At 47.1% G+C, this 16,838-nt stretch overlaps 1 long non-coding RNA gene across 1 annotated transcript; it reads right to left on the bottom strand.

The window, feature by feature from the left end:
- LOC8062695 lies at positions 445–2,431 on the bottom strand. Its single transcript, XR_002448000.1, has 6 exons — positions 2,337–2,431; positions 1,275–1,360; positions 1,152–1,189; positions 909–956; positions 766–812; positions 445–691 (listed from the first exon to the last, which is right to left on the bottom strand). It is a non-coding gene; the product is annotated as an uncharacterized LOC8062695 (long non-coding RNA).

Raw genomic sequence — 16,838 nt, 5'->3', positions numbered from 1 at the left:
ATTACTAGAAACAACGCGCGGCGTTGCCGCGCGGCCGCGTGGGGTCGAACCAGTTGTGTACAAGCTAGATCTATTGTTGATTTAATGTCTTGTTGAGGATAAGTAAAATACAACAACGCATGTTATTGATATGTATATTTCATTTTCATTTTTTTAATTTTGAAAATCGGCAACAGCGTTTATAGACGTGGTTATATAAGACTACAAGCACATGCACGGATTTTAACCAATGGCAATAAACCTTTACTTGATCTGGTTTCTCAAATATTAATATATAGATGCAAATTGAGATCTGGAGCATGAATATCTGAAAGTAAATGATAGAAATACTGAAATATGTGAAATGGATATAGACGGAGAAATTGAATCGCTAATAGTGTTGCCGATTAAAACATATAAAAGAAAAAGGAAATCTAATAGGAGAAACGATTTGCACATAGGTCTCTGTATTTTCTCCAACTAAACCGTGTTAAGTCATGAGATTTTCATTGGGAACCCTGGAAAAAGTTTCTATTTTGTTTCCTTACCCACGAGTGCTCAGCAGAGCAAAGCACGCTCCATGACAGAGGGTGAACACAAAAGAGTAATGATGTTGTTAAGCCTGAGGTATCTTGCGGTTATGCTCCTTGGCAAATGTGGCAAAGCGTTCTAAACCTTTGAGAAGCAAGCTTTCCAGAAATAGTTTCAGTACCTGGTGAATGATAGTTGGATGGTCAGTTCAAGGATTTGCTATGCAAGCATTATATTTATGCATACGCCACTTACTGATGCAACTGGTGCCAAAATTTCAGGAACTTCATATGCCACTGTTGCTGCGTTTAGTAATGAGAAGGAAGATCATGTTTTAAGGAAACGTATCATTTGAAGTTTGAAACAAATGTCACAAATTCATAAGGCTGAATACTCACTTGTACTCTACAAGAGGATGAGTTTTTGGGGAAAACCGGGCAACACCTCTGCAACAAGCAAAACTGTTTACTTTTAACTTGCAGGGAGTCAAAGCTTCGAAAAAAGGCAAAGCACTCAAAACCACAGGCTGCTCACAAAAATTATTTACTAAATCCAATCAAGTGAATAAAAATGCTGAAGTGAAATGGAAGTATCGAGGACTAATTTATGTATGCAATAGCCGCAGATTCTGTAATACTTACCTATTAGGAAGACCTTGGAGACATTGCCAATTGGTTTTCTGGTTTTTAATAGGCTGACACGTGAGTAATGTCAATGATGTTCATATCTAAACTGATAGCAGCCTTGTAAAATCAGATACTTACTGTCATGTTACGTGCAAGCCAAGAAAATTCTACATCCCACCCAAGGACCTCGTACTTCAGAGTCCACCGTGAAAGATCAGGTTTATCTTCAAGGATTTATAAACTGAACATACTTAATGTAGCACAATATATGCAATGCCAAGCATTAGTAAAGGAAACAGCGGACAATAACCATATTAACTAAAGTGGAGGGAAAAACACACTGAAATCATATTTACAATGTCACAAGGGGCAAACAAAAAGAAACGAAGTCTAGTACTGAGGCCAAGAGAAAGATCTATGCATCATACAGTTCATGTAGATTTCATAGTCTGCAAATAAATCTCTTTGCAATTTGCTGTAGAAACAGGGGTATAATTAGGTAAAATTTTGATGAATGAACTTCTATGAAACGTTAAGCAAGTAAGTCTAGCAAGCTATTCACCGAAGATACTGTTTGGGAAGTTTTTTTAATCAAAACTCATGCATAACCCAGTACTCAGCAGTCACCTATAACTATAAAGCAGGGAGCAGTGACCTTTTATCTACACTTTGAATTCTGATCAGAGTCAATATGGTCAGATTTATAAGCCTTGCCTATTGCGAGTACATATCAACATTTATTGAATATAGTTCTAGTTGCTTACAGGTGTTTTGGGTGACATATAATAATCATCTACAGCCTGGGCCCTACAAAATCCAGCCTTAACCAATGCAAACCAGCATCTGTTGTGGCTGCCAAGAAATACTCATCAGCAGATTACACAAGTTATTCACTCCTTATTTTCCATGGACCACCGTTCGTAGATGTCAGTACTACATTTTACTCAAATTCTCAGTATTGCCCAGTATAAAATTCAGTGGACAACAGTAATTTTGCTTCCATTCGAGTAGACGTTGGTTTCTGATCTACTGATCAGCAAGCAAAGTAGCTCAATCAGCTAGTGAAAAGGGGAGATTTCTCCACATGAATCAGTAGGCAGAGGTGGCACAGGTCAAAGCTAAGGCTATACCAATTCAACCGAGAAATTGGAGCACTTTTTGGCACGCTCGGGCAGAATGAGAGGGAGGAAAGAAACGTACGTGCACTCCTGCCAGTCCATGGCTCGGCAGGAGGTAGGCCGTGGTCTGATTGCTACGCATACAGGCCCGGTTGCAGCGGCGCAGCGCACGTCACGACCGCGGCACGGCCGCCAGGGTCGCCGAGGTCTCTGGGGACCCACCCACGCCGAGATGGCCAGGAACGCCGCGGCCGCTGGCCTGCCGCACTGGGAGGAAGGATGTGCGGAAATAGCGTGCGACCGGGTTCGCGAGGATCCGCAACCGTTCGGGACCACCGTGGACGGGTGAGAGACCCGCTACGACCTGTATCGGATGGACCCGATCGCGTGAACGGTCGATCCAACGGCTGGAGAGTAAGCGGGTGACGTGGCACTATCGGTGCCCGCTTTTGGTGCAGGATTCGTTTATAGAGATGTTTGCCACATTAATTTGAAGTAAGCAACATTTATTATTTATAATGCTAGTTCACCAATGTCATAAATAATACTCTCTCTATCCCAAATTATAAGTCATTCCAAGAATCTCGAAGAGTTAAAGCATCTCAAATTTGACCAAAATTATATAAAAAAATTACAAAAATTCATAATATCAAATAGATATACATGAAAATATTATTAATGAAGAATATAATGATATTTAGTTGGTATCATAAATATTATTATTCTATTATATAAATTTGGTCATACTTGATATGCTTTGACTCTTTAAGATTCTTGAAATGACTTATAATTTGGGATGGAGTAATACCTAGTCGGCCAGTCCGAATGATACCTGCTACTGCCATTGACCTGATACTGCTCTGTCTTCTTCGAAATCTCAATTACTCTTGGGACATGTCATATTCGCATGGATCAAGTCCCCTAGAAGAGGCCCAACTCTAGCCATTGGAGTGACATGTAAATTGCACCCCCACGGGGGGTCGTTTGTAAATTTCCGCTTGCTTTTATAATGTCATAATCATGAGGGTAAGAGGAGCTCTCTCTCGCAACTCCTGTCAACAAACCCTAGCCGCCTCCTTTCACTCTCCTCTCCCAAACCTGTTCGGAAACCACTGAAAGAGCATCTAGGCCCCTAGTGATTTCGGTGATTAATGACATTGTTGATTACTGTGACTAACGTGTGTTTTGCAGAGGCAAAGTCATAGGTAAGGTCATGGTAAATAGGTACTCGATGGACAGGAACGTACATGCCTACTTAATAGTGGAAATCGTTTTCGGTTTTCAAAGGATGGATGGACATCGTCAAGACTAGACTAGGTCTAAGTGCCATATGGTGAAGAAGGGCACTTAGAGTAGTTTAGGACTTTGTTTTCCTTTGAACGTACTATTAAGAGGGGCTTTGATCTAGTAGCTTGACTTAGGCAAGGCTTTAGTTTTAGGTGTTGATGAGGACATCAACACCAGCGATACATCCTCTCCGACACAACCTATAGCTGGTCCTACATCTCCGACACAACCTATAGCTGGTCCTCTTACTCGTGCTCGTGTCCGTCAACTCAACCTTCAAGTAAGTTCAGTTTTAAACTCTTGTCAATCATATTTAGACAATGGAGACACGTGCACTTTCGTGTTGCTCAGGAATAATGGACAAGATCAGCAAGGGAAGGTTCAACTGCATTCAGAATTTGAGGCAACACCAACTTCAAGGGCTGATTGCATATGGGAAGAGTGATAACTTAACAAAGGTGATTGGAGATCAGGTCCAAGCCTCCACAACATCCTCTATCAAGTTACCACGTCGCTTCTAAAGCAAGGAAACAAAGAGTCCAAACCCAACACGTTTTGGGAGTTGGATTCGGACTGGAAAATAACTCTAACTTGTATGGATCACCACGGAGTCATATGGACTCCAACTGGGACGTTCCTATACTTGTTGGAAAGCTCATGAAGTCTACTTTCCAATGGGTCCAACCACATATCTATGCAGCTTATGAGTCGGGCGCAGTCCTTGTTTTCGTGCCGACACCTTTTTCTGTTTTGGTGCTGCGTCACCCTATTTTGGACCAATGGCCCATGTATCAAGTTGAGTCCATTAGGGACGCGTCCTAGGGTTGGAGGACGACTCTAGCACCCCTTTGGTCGTCCTCCCCTCTATTTATTTACATCTAGAGCCGCCATGAACAACTGGGTTTTGATTAGATAAAGTTTAGCCTTCGCTACTTGCTTGTAAACGCGCGTGCTGATCCAGCCGCCCGTCTTCTTGATTTCGAAACCCCACTTCATTAGAGATTGAGTTTGAAACCTTCATTTACATCTAGTATTTTAGTACTTGTTCTATTTGTTCTTGCTGGTTCTTCGATTGCTTGCAGGACGAGTGCCCTAGTGGCCGGGTGTTGCGCTCCACAAGATCGTGACAGCCATTGGAGGCGGTGTATCGGTTGCTAAGGCGCGGCCTTAGAAGGCTGTAGTCGGGCCGTGAACGTCATCTCCACTCACTAATCGAGTTATCCAGCGCCTCTCATCGAAAGATTAGGCCAAAAACCCTAGCGGGTTCGCATCAGGTGTGGTGCACACTTGGTAAATCTAGCACTAGGCAGCTCAGAGATAGTCCTTAGATCGAGAGGAACCAACTTCGTTTTGGAGCGATCGCGTTTCGACGAAGTTTGGGTGCCCAAAGGGGCACCGGACGCTGCACCGGACGCTCTGTGAGTGCGTCCGGTGAGGTCCTTAGCCGTTGGGACAGTGCCGTGCTTAGGGTTAAGCACCGGACGCTGGCACCGGACTCATCGGGCAGCGTCCGGTCCCTTACCCAGGGAGGTTGCAAGCCTTCCCTGAGCACCGGACGCTAGCACCGGACGCGCCGGGTAGCGTCCGGTCCCATGCGCAGGGAGCATGTAAAGTTTCCCCGAGCACCGGACGGTGCACCGGACGCTGGAAGTTAGCATCCGGTGACCTGTCAGAGAGAAGTACAGTTAGCCGTTATGAAGCACCGGACGCTCGGTGCAGTGCGTCCGGTGCAACATAATGTGCGTTCGGTGACCCCGTTTTCAGTGGAAAACGGTTGGCCGACCTTTGGACTTCGTGGATAGTATTTATACTCCTCCACCTCGTCCATGAGAACTCTCTTGCCCATTTGAACATCAGAGAAACTTGTTGTGGAGCAAGAGAGTTGCAAGAGCCTAGAGAGGATTGAGTTTTGAGTGAATTCTTGAGAGAATCCTTCTCTAGTGAGTTCCAAGAGTCAAGTGTGCATCCACCACTCTCTAGAGCCTTGTTTTGGGTCAAGTGAGAGTTCTTTGCTTGTTACTCTTGGTGATCGCCATCACCTAGACGGTTCGGTGGTGATTGGAGGCACGAAGACCGCCCGGAGTTCTTGTGGGTGGCTCGTGTCAAACTTGTGAGCGGTTTTGGGCGATTCACCGTGACGGAGTGTCGAAGAATCAGCCCGTAGAGAGCACTTGGTCCTTGCGCGGACCAAGGGGGAGCAAGACCCTTGCGCGGGTGCTCCAACGAGGACTAGTGGAGAGTGGCGACTCTCCGATACCTCGGCAAAACATCGCCGAGCACTTTCTTCCCCTACTCCCTTACATTCTAGCATTTACTTTGTGCTTTTACATTCTTAGAATTGCCATGCTAGAATAGGATTGGAACTAGGTTGCAAAACTTTTATCCGGTAGATATATAGGACACTTTAGGCACAAGGGGTTGAATTGGAGCTTATAGGTTGCTTAAATTTTTAGAGAAGCCCAATTCACCCCCCCTCTTGGGCATCTTGATCCTTTCAATTGGTATCGGAGCCTAGTGCTCATTATTTAGGCTTCACCGCCTAGAGAAAGATGTCTAACGAGGATGGACCGCCACCCATGTTCGATGGGGATGACTTCCCGTATTGGAAAATACGGATGGAGTCATACCTTGAGGCATGCGATGTAAAGTGCCTAAAAGCCGCAACCAAAGGGTTTGCCCCTCCGGAAAGAGCCACCGCTCTCACTCCACAAGAGCAAGAAAACGAGAAGTAGAATGCGAAGGCCAAAAACCACATCTTTAGAGGCCTTTGCAAGGAGGTGTTCAACCGCGTTCGGAGCCACAAAACTGCCAATGCTCTTTGGAAGGAACTTTGTGCGCTCCATGAGGGATCAAAGAGTGAACGCGAGGAACGCTATCACTTAGTGATGAACAAGCTTAATACATTTGAGATGCTTCCCAAAGAAAATGCTAATGAAATGTATTCTCGCTTGAATGTCATTGTAGAGGAGCTAAATGGACTTGGACTCACTCAAATGAGTGCGGCGGATGTGGCAAGAAAGATACTATGTGTGCTTCCCATTGAGAAATATGGGCACATAGTAACGGTGCTTCATCAAGGCGATCTTTCCACCGCTACACCAACCGCCATATTGGGGAAGATCAATGCTCATGAGATGTATATGCATATGAACCCCCAAGATGGCTCCTCATCGGCCAAGAAGGAGAAGAAGGACTTGGCTCTCAAGGCTTCTCACAAGGGCAAGGCCAAGAAGGTTGAAGTTGAGTCATCAACTTCAAGTGATGATGATGCATCTATTGCCCTCTTGGTGAGAAGAACTACGAAGATGTTGAAGAAGCTCAACAAGAATGGAGTCAACTTTGACTCCAAGAAGAAGAAGTTCTTCACAAGTAGCAAAAGAAAGCCCATCTCCGAGATGGATTGCTACAATTGTGGTGAACTTGGCCATCTTGCTCACCAATGTCCAAAGCCCAAGAAGGACAAATACAAGAAGAAGAACAAAGAGCAAGATGACTCAAGTGATGATGACAAGAATGAGAAGAAGCAATACAAGAAGAAAGGTGGCAAGAAGAAGGAGCACTACAAGAAGAAGAATGGTAAGGCCTACATTGTTGGTGATTGGCTCACCGACATTGAAAGCTCAAGTGGTGACTCCTCCGGCAATGAAAGTGATGATGAGAAGGTTGTCGCCATTGCCATCGATGCTCCATCACCATCATCTTCACCACCATCTACATTCTCTACACACCTATGCCTCATGGCTAAGGGTGACCGGAAGGTACAAAGTGAGGATGAGAGTAGTGAAAGTGAATATGAATCACCTTCTTACGATGAACTTGTAAAATTGCTTAACAAGTACACCAAAGTCATAAGAAAAACTAGAAGTGAAAATGAAAAGCTTGAACTTGAAAATGACACACTTCTAGCAAAGCTTAAGTCTAGTGATGAGCTTAGAGATCAAAATGAGATCATGACCACTAAGCTCAAGGAGCTCAAACTCTCTCTAAAAGAGCTCAAAGAAAAACATGATAAACTTGAGAGTGTTCATGATGAGCTTATCACTAGATATAGAGCAATGAAAGAAGAGTTAACAACTCTAAAAGCAAACTATGACAACCTTGAGATTGCCTATGAACTTGCAATTGAAACACATGTTGCTACTAACAATGTTGCTAAGCTTGATGTAGCCACATCTTGTGATGACTTACTTGTGGAGAGCATAAGCAAATGTGTTGATTGCAAGGGCAAGAAAGTGGTAGTGTCCGAGAGTTATGAGGACACTATCAAGCTCAAGGATAAAATTGTCATGCTCAAGAAAGAATTACAAGAACAAGCCAAGCACAAGACCGTTGTGATTGTGTCACTTGATCAAGACAAGAAGCTTGCATATGAGAACAAGTTACTCAAAGAAGAAAATCAATATCTCAAGCTTGGTTTGATGTATGACAAGCAAGAAGAGGATGAGACATTCATCTTGGATGAGTTAGCTAGCAACAATGACCCAATCATCAAGAAGTTAACTCAAGAGAACAACAAGCTCAAGAAAGAGAAGGAACACTTAACCATGGGGTTAGCAAAGTTCACAAAGGGGAAGGACCTTCAAGGTGAGCTTTTCATGAACACCGTCATGAAGATGGACAAGAGTGGGATTGGCTACAAGGCTCATCAAACAAAGCTCATCAAGTCTCTAGCCACTCATGATCAACCAAGCAAGCCCAAGCCCAAGAGATGCTTTGAGTGTGGTCTAGAAGGACACTTTGCTCATGAGTGTAAGGCACCACTACCACCACCCTTGCCCAAGCATGCAAGACCATTTGCCTTCAATGCTCACTACATTGTAAGGAAAGACAAGAGTGGCAAGGTCAAGGTTAGCTTCATGGGGGCCACCCAACAAGCAAAGGCCAAAGAAGATTTGGGTGCCAAAGCAACTAGTAGAGAAGGTCAAGGGTCCTAAGCAAATGTGGGTCCCTAAATCTCAAGCTTGATCTCTTGTGTGTAGGTGAACTACAAGACCGGTGGATCACATTGGGTAATTGATAGTGGTTGCACTCAACATATGACTGGAGATCCCCGGATGTTCACCTCTCTTGATGAAGATGTTGACAACCAAGAGAAGATCACTTTTGGTGACAATTCAAAAGGCAAGGTCAAGGGTTTAGGAAAGGTTGCTATATCAAATGACAACTCCATCACCAATGTGCTCTATGTGCAATCATTGAGTTTCAACTTGCTCTCGGTTGGACAACTTTGTGATCTTGGATTTGAATGCCTATTCAAGAAAAAGGAAGTAATTGTGACCAAGGAAGATGACAATGAAGTGATATTCAAAGGCTTCCGGCACAACAACTTATATGTAGTTGATTTCTCATCCGATGAAGTTGATGTCAAGACTTGCTTATTCACCAAGACTTCACTTGGGTGGTTGTGGCATAGAAGGTTAGCACATGTTGGAATGGGCACACTCAAGAAGTTGATGAAGAAAGAATTGATTAGAGGCTTGAATTATGTGACATTTGAGAAGGACAAGCTTTGTAGTGCATGTCAAGCGGGGAAGCAAGTTGCAAACACTCATCCAACCAAGGCCTATCTCTCTACTTCAAGAGTGCTTGAGCTACTTCACATGGATCTATTTGGACCAACCACATATGCTAGTCTTGGAGGCAACAGATATTGTTTGGTCATAGTTGATGACTTCTCCCGGTACACTTGGACATTCTTCTTGCAAGACAAGGCCGAAGTTGCATCAATATACAAGAAGTTTGCAAAGAATGCCCAAAATCAATTTGATGTGAAGATCAAGAAAATTATAAGTGACAATGGCAAAGAGTTTGACAACACCAACATTGAAGAGTATTGTGATGAAGTGGGAATCAAGCATGAGTTCTCCTCAACATACACACCACAACAAAATGGGGTTGTAGAAAGAAAGAACCGAACATTGATAACATTGGCAAGAACAATGCTAGATGAGTATAACACTTCGGAGAAGATGTGGGCTGAGGCAATCAACACGGCATGCTATGCTTCAAACCGGCTCTTTCCTCACAAGTTCCTAGAGAAGACACCATATGAGTTGCTCAATGGGAAGAAGCCCGATGTCTCATTCTTTAGAGTGTTTGGATGTAAATGCTACATCTACAAGAAGCGCCAACACTTGGGAAAGTTACAAAGAAGATGTGACATTGGCTACTTGGTTGGCTATTCATCAAAGTCCAAGGCATATAGAGTCTTTAACCATGCCACAAACATGGTTGAAGAAACATTTGATGTTGAATTTGATGAAACTAATGGCTCCCAAGGAGCAAGTGATAATCTTGATGATGTAGGTGGTGAACCATTGAGGGATGCCACGAAGAATATGCCGGTGGGAGACATCAAGCCTAAAGAAGATGATGATGTCATTGAGCCACCATCCACCTCACAAAGTCCACAAGATGAAGACAAGGATGTGAGAGATGCTCATGAAGACACTCAAGTCACTCATGAGCAAGCGGTGGCACAAGCACAAGATGTTGATGCTCCCCAACCAACCCCTCAAGTGGCACCAAGAAGAACATCACATCTCCTCCAAGATCACTCTCAAGATCTCATCATCGGGAGTCCATCACGTGGTGTAACTACTCGTTCTAGACATGCTTTATTTATTGAACATCACGCTTTTGTGTCTCTTGAAGATGAACCAAAGACTATAGAGGAAGCTCTTCGTGATGCAGATTGGATCACGGCCATACAATAGGAGTTGAACAACTTCTCTCGCAATCAAGTATGGACACTTGAAGAGCGACCCAAAGATGCAAGAGTGATTGGAACAAAGTGGGTCTTCCGGAACAAGAAGGATGATCAAGGCAAAGTGGTGCGCAACAAGGCAAGACTTGTGGCAAAAGGCTTTTCACAAGTGGAAGGTCTTGACTTCGGTGAAACCTTTGCACCGGTGGCAAGACTTGAAGCAATCCGTATCCTACTTGCATATGCATCTAGTCATGATATCAAGTTATTTCAAATGGATGTGAAAAGTGCGTTTTTAAATGGTTATATTAATAAGCTTGTCTATGTTGAGCAACCCCCCGGTTTTGAAGACCCTAGGTACCCGAAGCATGTCTACCGGTTGTCCATGGCTCTCTATGGTCTCAAGCAAGCTCCTAGAGCTTGGTATGAGAGGCTTAGGGACTTCCTCATTGAGAAGGGCTTCAAGATTGGGAAAGTTGACACAACACTCTTCACCAAGAAAATGAATGGGGAAATCTTCATTTGCCAAGTTTATGTTGATGATATTATTTTTGGCTCTACTAATGAAGATTTTTGCAAGGATTTTGGTGATTTGATGTCCAAGGAGTTTGAGATGTCCATGATTGGCGAGCTATCCTTCTTCCTAGGATTTCAAGTCAAGCAAATGAAAGAAGGGGTCTTCATCTCTCAAGAGAAGTACACTCAAGATCTTCTCAAGAGGTTCAAGATGATGGATTGCAAGCCAATCAAGACTCCCATGGCATCAAACGGGCATCTCGACTTGGATGAGGGAGGTAATCCTATTGACAAGACTCTCTATCGCTCCATGATAGGAAGTCTACTCTACCTCACCGCATCTAGGCCCGATATAATGTTTAGCGTGTGTATGTGTGCAAGATATCAAGCAATGCCTATGGAATCTCACTTGATTGCGGTCAAGAGAATTCTTAGGTATCTAAAATACACACCTTGCCTAGGCTTGTGGTATCCCAAAGGTGCAAGATTCCAACTTGTAGGCTATTCCGATTCGGATTATGCCGGGTGCCGGATTGATAGAAAAAACACATCCGGAGGGTGCCATTTCCTAGGTAGATCACTTGTCTCTTGGATGTCAAAGAAACAAAATAGTGTTGCCTTGTCAACGGCCGAGGCGGAATACATTGCCGCCGGTGCTTGTTGTGCACAAATACTCTACATGAAACAAACTTTGCTAGACTATGAAGTAGTACTAGACAAAGTACCTTTGTTGTGTGATAACGAAAGTGCCGTAAAACTTGCAAACAACCCGGTTCAACACACCCGCACAAAACATATTGACATCCGCCACCACTTCCTTAGGGATCATGTTGCTAAAGGTGATATATCTCTAGAGAATGTGGGAACGGAAAATCAATTGGCGGATATCTTCACAAAACCTCTAGATGAAGCTAGGTTTTGTATGTTGAGAAATGAACTTAATGTGCTTGACCTATCCAACTTCACTAAAAGATAAAGGTTGTGTGTTGAAACTTGTAAATAACTTTTGCTTTGCATATCATGCATACTAAATCTAAAATACAACTTGCATGTAGGGCTTGTCTAACATGGTTAAGATAACCCCCTTGTGTGTGTGAAAAATCTTAACCTTGGATCAAACTTGACAAGCATTAGTTTACTCTCAAGTATTGTATTTCAACTCATATCATGTGCATGCTTGTTAGTTGACCGTTTCTTTTCCGTTATTCGTTGAGCATCCGCTGTGTTCGTCCATAGATAGGGGGAGCATTCAAAGCTCATTATGTTTCAAACCCCTAGCTTTATGGCCATATGATGCTCCTTGGTGTTTTTCTCGAACTATTTTCATAAAAACTACTAAGCCTATGGCTAAATATTTGTGAAAATTTGAGGGTTTGAGAGAAGTCACTCATACCAGTTCCATTTGGTGTTTACTTGTGTGTTATTAAAGATGGAACTTGGTTGGGTCATAGTCGGGCGTGGTGCTTAGTTGAAAAAGTGCTCAGAGGAGCACCAGACGATGCACCAGACGCTGCCTCTGTGCGTCCGGTGCGTTGAGTATGCCAGACTGCACTCACCGGACGCAGGAACAGTGTCCCTGCAGCGTCCGGTGTGGTGTGTCCGGTGCTCAACTGGCGTGACCTGAAGCACCGGACGCTAAAGCCAGCGTCCGGTGCCCATCGTCCGGTGCGATGCAAATTTGCAATCTTCTCTGCGCATGAGTCCGGTGGTCACCGGACGCGTCCGGTGCCACTTTAAGAGCGTCCGGTGACCTCGCGGCGGGCGCATAAAGCCCGCGCCCAGGGGCTTTCGCGGACGGTTTCTCTTTCCTTCTCTCGATCTCGCCCGAGTCAAGTGCTCCGCCGCCGTGCCCTAGCGCCGTCGCCGTCGTTCGTGCGTCGTTCGCCGGCGATTTTGGAGCCTTCCCCGCGCCAGATCCGCCCTCGGAGTTTGTCTACTCATCTTCTCGCGTGGATCCAATCTCGTGAGATCTCAAGGGTTTGGGTGAGTCTCTTGATTCATGCCCTTAAGGTGTTTAAGGTTTCGTCTCATTGGATTAGAAAAGGATTATTGACCTCGATCTTCTTCGTTAACCCTGTGCAGCACCTTAAGGAGAAGATACACGTTCACCGGCAATTTCCGATCGTGATATTTCATCCGAAACGCGTCTCGTCCATGGATCGTAAGCTGTTCGCTCCCGTTCCTCGTCTATTCTTGCGATCTATAGGATTGTCTCATCTCTAGTCATTATGAATTTCTTATATATACCCTATCTTGTCCCTTCTCTGCAGCGCGTTGTTCTCCCTTGTCAGTTGGTTGCTTGTGGATCGTTCGATTAGTCAGCAGTTCTTGCAATGGCACGTTGCAAGAATGTCAGTGGACCGGCAGCCAGCGCAGGGGGTTCCCCAGGAGGTGATGGTGTAGGTGATCCTCCCCGTCGCCTGTCAGCAGCAGAAAAGGGCAAAGGAAAGAAGTTGGCCACCAAGAAGCGCAAGGCCAGTGACAGAGAGGCAGAAGTGGCCGAGGCAGTAGCAGCAGCAGCAGAGGCCGCTGAGAGAGGTGGTCGTGCAGGTGGTTTGAGGATTGGGGCAGATCTCACGTCTCGTCAGAGGCGTGCTGTACTTGTGGCCGAGGCTCGACATGGATCACCACCAGGCAGCATCATGCTAGGAGGGCAGCGTGTCAGGATCGACGTCCGAGAGTCAGCTCAGGAGGATCCAGACACACACACAGAGGCTCAGACACAGGCAGAGAGCACAGCAGAGGGACAGGAGCAGGAGCAGCCACTCCGGAGGTCGACTCGTGCTTGTACCCAGGCCACTCCTCGGACTGGTACGCAGGGTCAGTCCACCTCTACTGCTCGTGCTACACCAGCTAGAGGCACTCCAGCTTCTCGACCGAGGCCAGTCAGGATCCACAAGGATCTCACTCTTGTGTCAGCCAGAGAGATCCAGCAGCTGAGGTTCGTTCCGTTTCCCACCTGGTTTCCAGCTGCCAGGGATCCCAGAGCCGGTGCCAGGTTCTACACAGTAGTCCAGGAGGACATCCACGAGGCACTGGTTCGCTCTCAGGCACAGTTCAGGGAGCACAGAGTGATAGACCTAGAGATACTGGGGAACGTGGTTGGAGCAGACATTCGTCAGTATTTCACCTACCTCCACGGACTTCCAGAGTTACTAGCTCTCCCTGGTACTTACTGTGAGCAGTGGGTCAGAGAGTTCTACGCGTCAGTGTGGGTTTCTCCAGATCACAGTTATATCCACTACGCACTGGCGGGGACAGACTGCAGAGTGACAGCTCAGAGGGCCAGAGAGGTGCTTGGGCTGCGAGCCTCTCCCACCAGGATTCACCGTTTGTGCTACGGGAACATCGAGCCCCCTCGTCGTCCTCACGGTGGTGAAATACCACCGGTTGACTTCGTGGCTCCCTGTTTCCATCCACCTTTTGGGGAGGGTTCCAGCAGGACAGTGGGAGATTTGACACGCCCAGCTAGGATCCTCGACTTTGTGTTGAGGAAGACTCTTCTCTCTAGGACAGGCTACAGAGACGGATTCACTCGTATTCAGCAGTGGCTCGTTGCTCACCTTATCACTCAGACACAGTTTGACCTATGGGATCTGATTGTCTCAGAGATAGAGGACACCATCTCAAAGAGCTTCAGGGGCCGGCGTCAGTTGCCTTACGCACATTGGATCACCTTGCTTATACTTCGTGCAAGGCCACTGCCCCTGCCTGCTCACTTGCAGAGAGAGTTGATAGAGTCAGACACCGTCTTCCCCCACTACGATCCTAGGCAGATGTTGAGAGCGCACCCCGACCTTCGCGCTGCACCTACTCCTCGTGCTCCACGTGGACCGGTGCCCCCACCTTCTCCTAGGGGCACCCGCAGTACAGCAGCAGTTGCAGAGACAGAGGAGCAGCAGGACATAGCGATTGGAGCTTTCGCCGATGCAGAGGCTGAGGGAGAGTTTGATTTTGCGTCAGACAGCTCAGATGATGACTATCAGCCGCCAGTGACAGATCTCCCTCCCAGAGCACACGACCACGAGGCAGGCGGTTCTTCGAGTGCTTCAGACCCCGCCCTGCTTGCTATCTTAGAGGGGATGATGGCAGATCAGCGCCGTGCAGCTGAGGAGCAGGCGAGGCGAGACAGGGATCAGGCTGCCATCAATGCAGCCATGCAGGCTGTGGGGGTATAAACCCCTATACCCTCATGGGCCTATATGGGCCGCACCATCAGAGGTGGCTCGGCCCACAGGATGAAGACGTGCGGCGCACGACTGGTCGGCGTGCACCGCAAGGCTACAATATATTGTACCAAATAGGATACTTTGCTTGTAATTCTGTCCCTCCAGGATATATAAGGAGGGGCAGGGGTCCCCTAGAGGACAGATCATATCATATTCTCTCAACACAATCCAATACAACCAGACGCAGGACGTAGGTATTACGCCAACTCGGCGGCCGAACCTGGATAAAAAGCTTGTCCGTGTCTTGCGTCACCATCGAGTTCATAGTTTGCGCACCGTCTACCGATAAACTACTACCGTGGGTATACCCCAAGGTAGACTGCCGACTAGCTTTCGTCGACAGTGGCGCGCCAGGTAGGGGGTGTGCGTGCAACTTCTTCGGCGAACAAGATGGTCACGATCCCAGCTTCCGCGGCCGTGCCTGGAGGCCTCACGTTCACCGTCGGCCAGATCACGTGGACGACGCGCAGCGGCGGCCTCACGACCACGGCTCCGAAAGAAACTCAGATCCAATCTGAGAACACGTCGTCTCCGACCACTCGCGTGGCGGAACCGAGCGCCCGACCACCGCTCCCGCTCTACAAGGGAAAGAAGATTGACTGCTCAGACCTTCTCCAAGCGCTCGATCGCGCTGATTCCAAGCTACTCGAAGCTTCCCAACTAGTGGACGGAATCCTGCGTCAGCCTGATCAAGCTGCTCCAACGGGTTTTTTAAATCCCGTCGGCCAACTCGTGTCGTTACACACGAACGGCTGGGCACGTCTCTGACGATAACCTCAACTCCCTCAGGACGATCTGTCAAGCTCAAGAAGGGAGACTATCCTTGTGGCCTGAACAACTCGGCCTCTCTCTACTCGCGGCACATCCAATCCGTTTTCAGCAAAGCGGGTTGGCCGCCGAAAAGGAACGGTCGTCACTACGTCAACATGGTGACAGTCCAAGAACTACGGGACGGCCAGGCTTCCAGCACCAACTCTAGCATCGGTTCCGTCCCCACCGAAGTTATAAACACCGAAGACGAGGACTACGACCTGGATTTGTCTTCACACCCTCCGGGTTTCCCTCGTTTTCCGGTATTCCCCCCCGGCGAGGAGATATTGTTTTCAACGTCAGCGCCGACGAGCCGGTCGTAGATGGAGAAACAGATGAGCAGAGGCAACTCCGCGAGCAGCGCAACGCCGATCGCGCCCGTCGACGTGTAGACGAGCAACAGCAAATTCCACCGCATAATCTTAGCGACGCTTTTGACATGGTCGGGGATCAGCCAGTCTACAAGACGCCAAGTGCTAACGTGGCTGTCGCCATGGCTAACCTAGACCGGCTCCCTGATACCCCTGAGTGCCAGGGAGTCCGGACCAGCATCCGAGCACACCTGATCGCCGCAATGGGACAGACAGCCACTCTGCTCAAGAGAGTCCAGGACGTCTCTTACACGGAAGCCACCTCCGACCAGACTAATCGTAGCCGGACTTCACCGCCTCCCAGCAGGTGTCACCGCAGCCGCTCTCCCGACAACCGTCGAAAAGATTCACGGCATGACGATGGTGGTCGGGACACTGACGGTCACCGCGAGCAGAACCGCAGACGCGGTCAAGAAGTAAACCAGCACAGGGATCTCCGGCACAACATCCCTCCCAAAGATGCCCGAGACCGCATCAACAGGCGCGCCACAGAGAGAGCAGTCCACGAAAACCTGCGCCGTATTGAGTACGATGCAACGCACGGCCCTCCGGGCCTAAGACAGTTCTCCTCACACCTCCGCCAGGTCGTATGGCCCCGCAATTTCAAGCTCAAAAAACTTAAAAAATACGATGGCAAGGAAAATCCAGCGAACTGGATCACTCTC

The sequence above is a fragment of the Sorghum bicolor genome, chromosome 9 (assembly GCF_000003195.3).
Source record: "Sorghum bicolor cultivar BTx623 chromosome 9, Sorghum_bicolor_NCBIv3, whole genome shotgun sequence".
Classification (NCBI taxonomy): Eukaryota; Viridiplantae; Streptophyta; class Magnoliopsida; order Poales; family Poaceae; genus Sorghum; species Sorghum bicolor.
The sequence above is the reverse complement of the archived record's forward strand: the minus strand, read 5'-3'. Positions and strand labels throughout refer to the sequence as shown.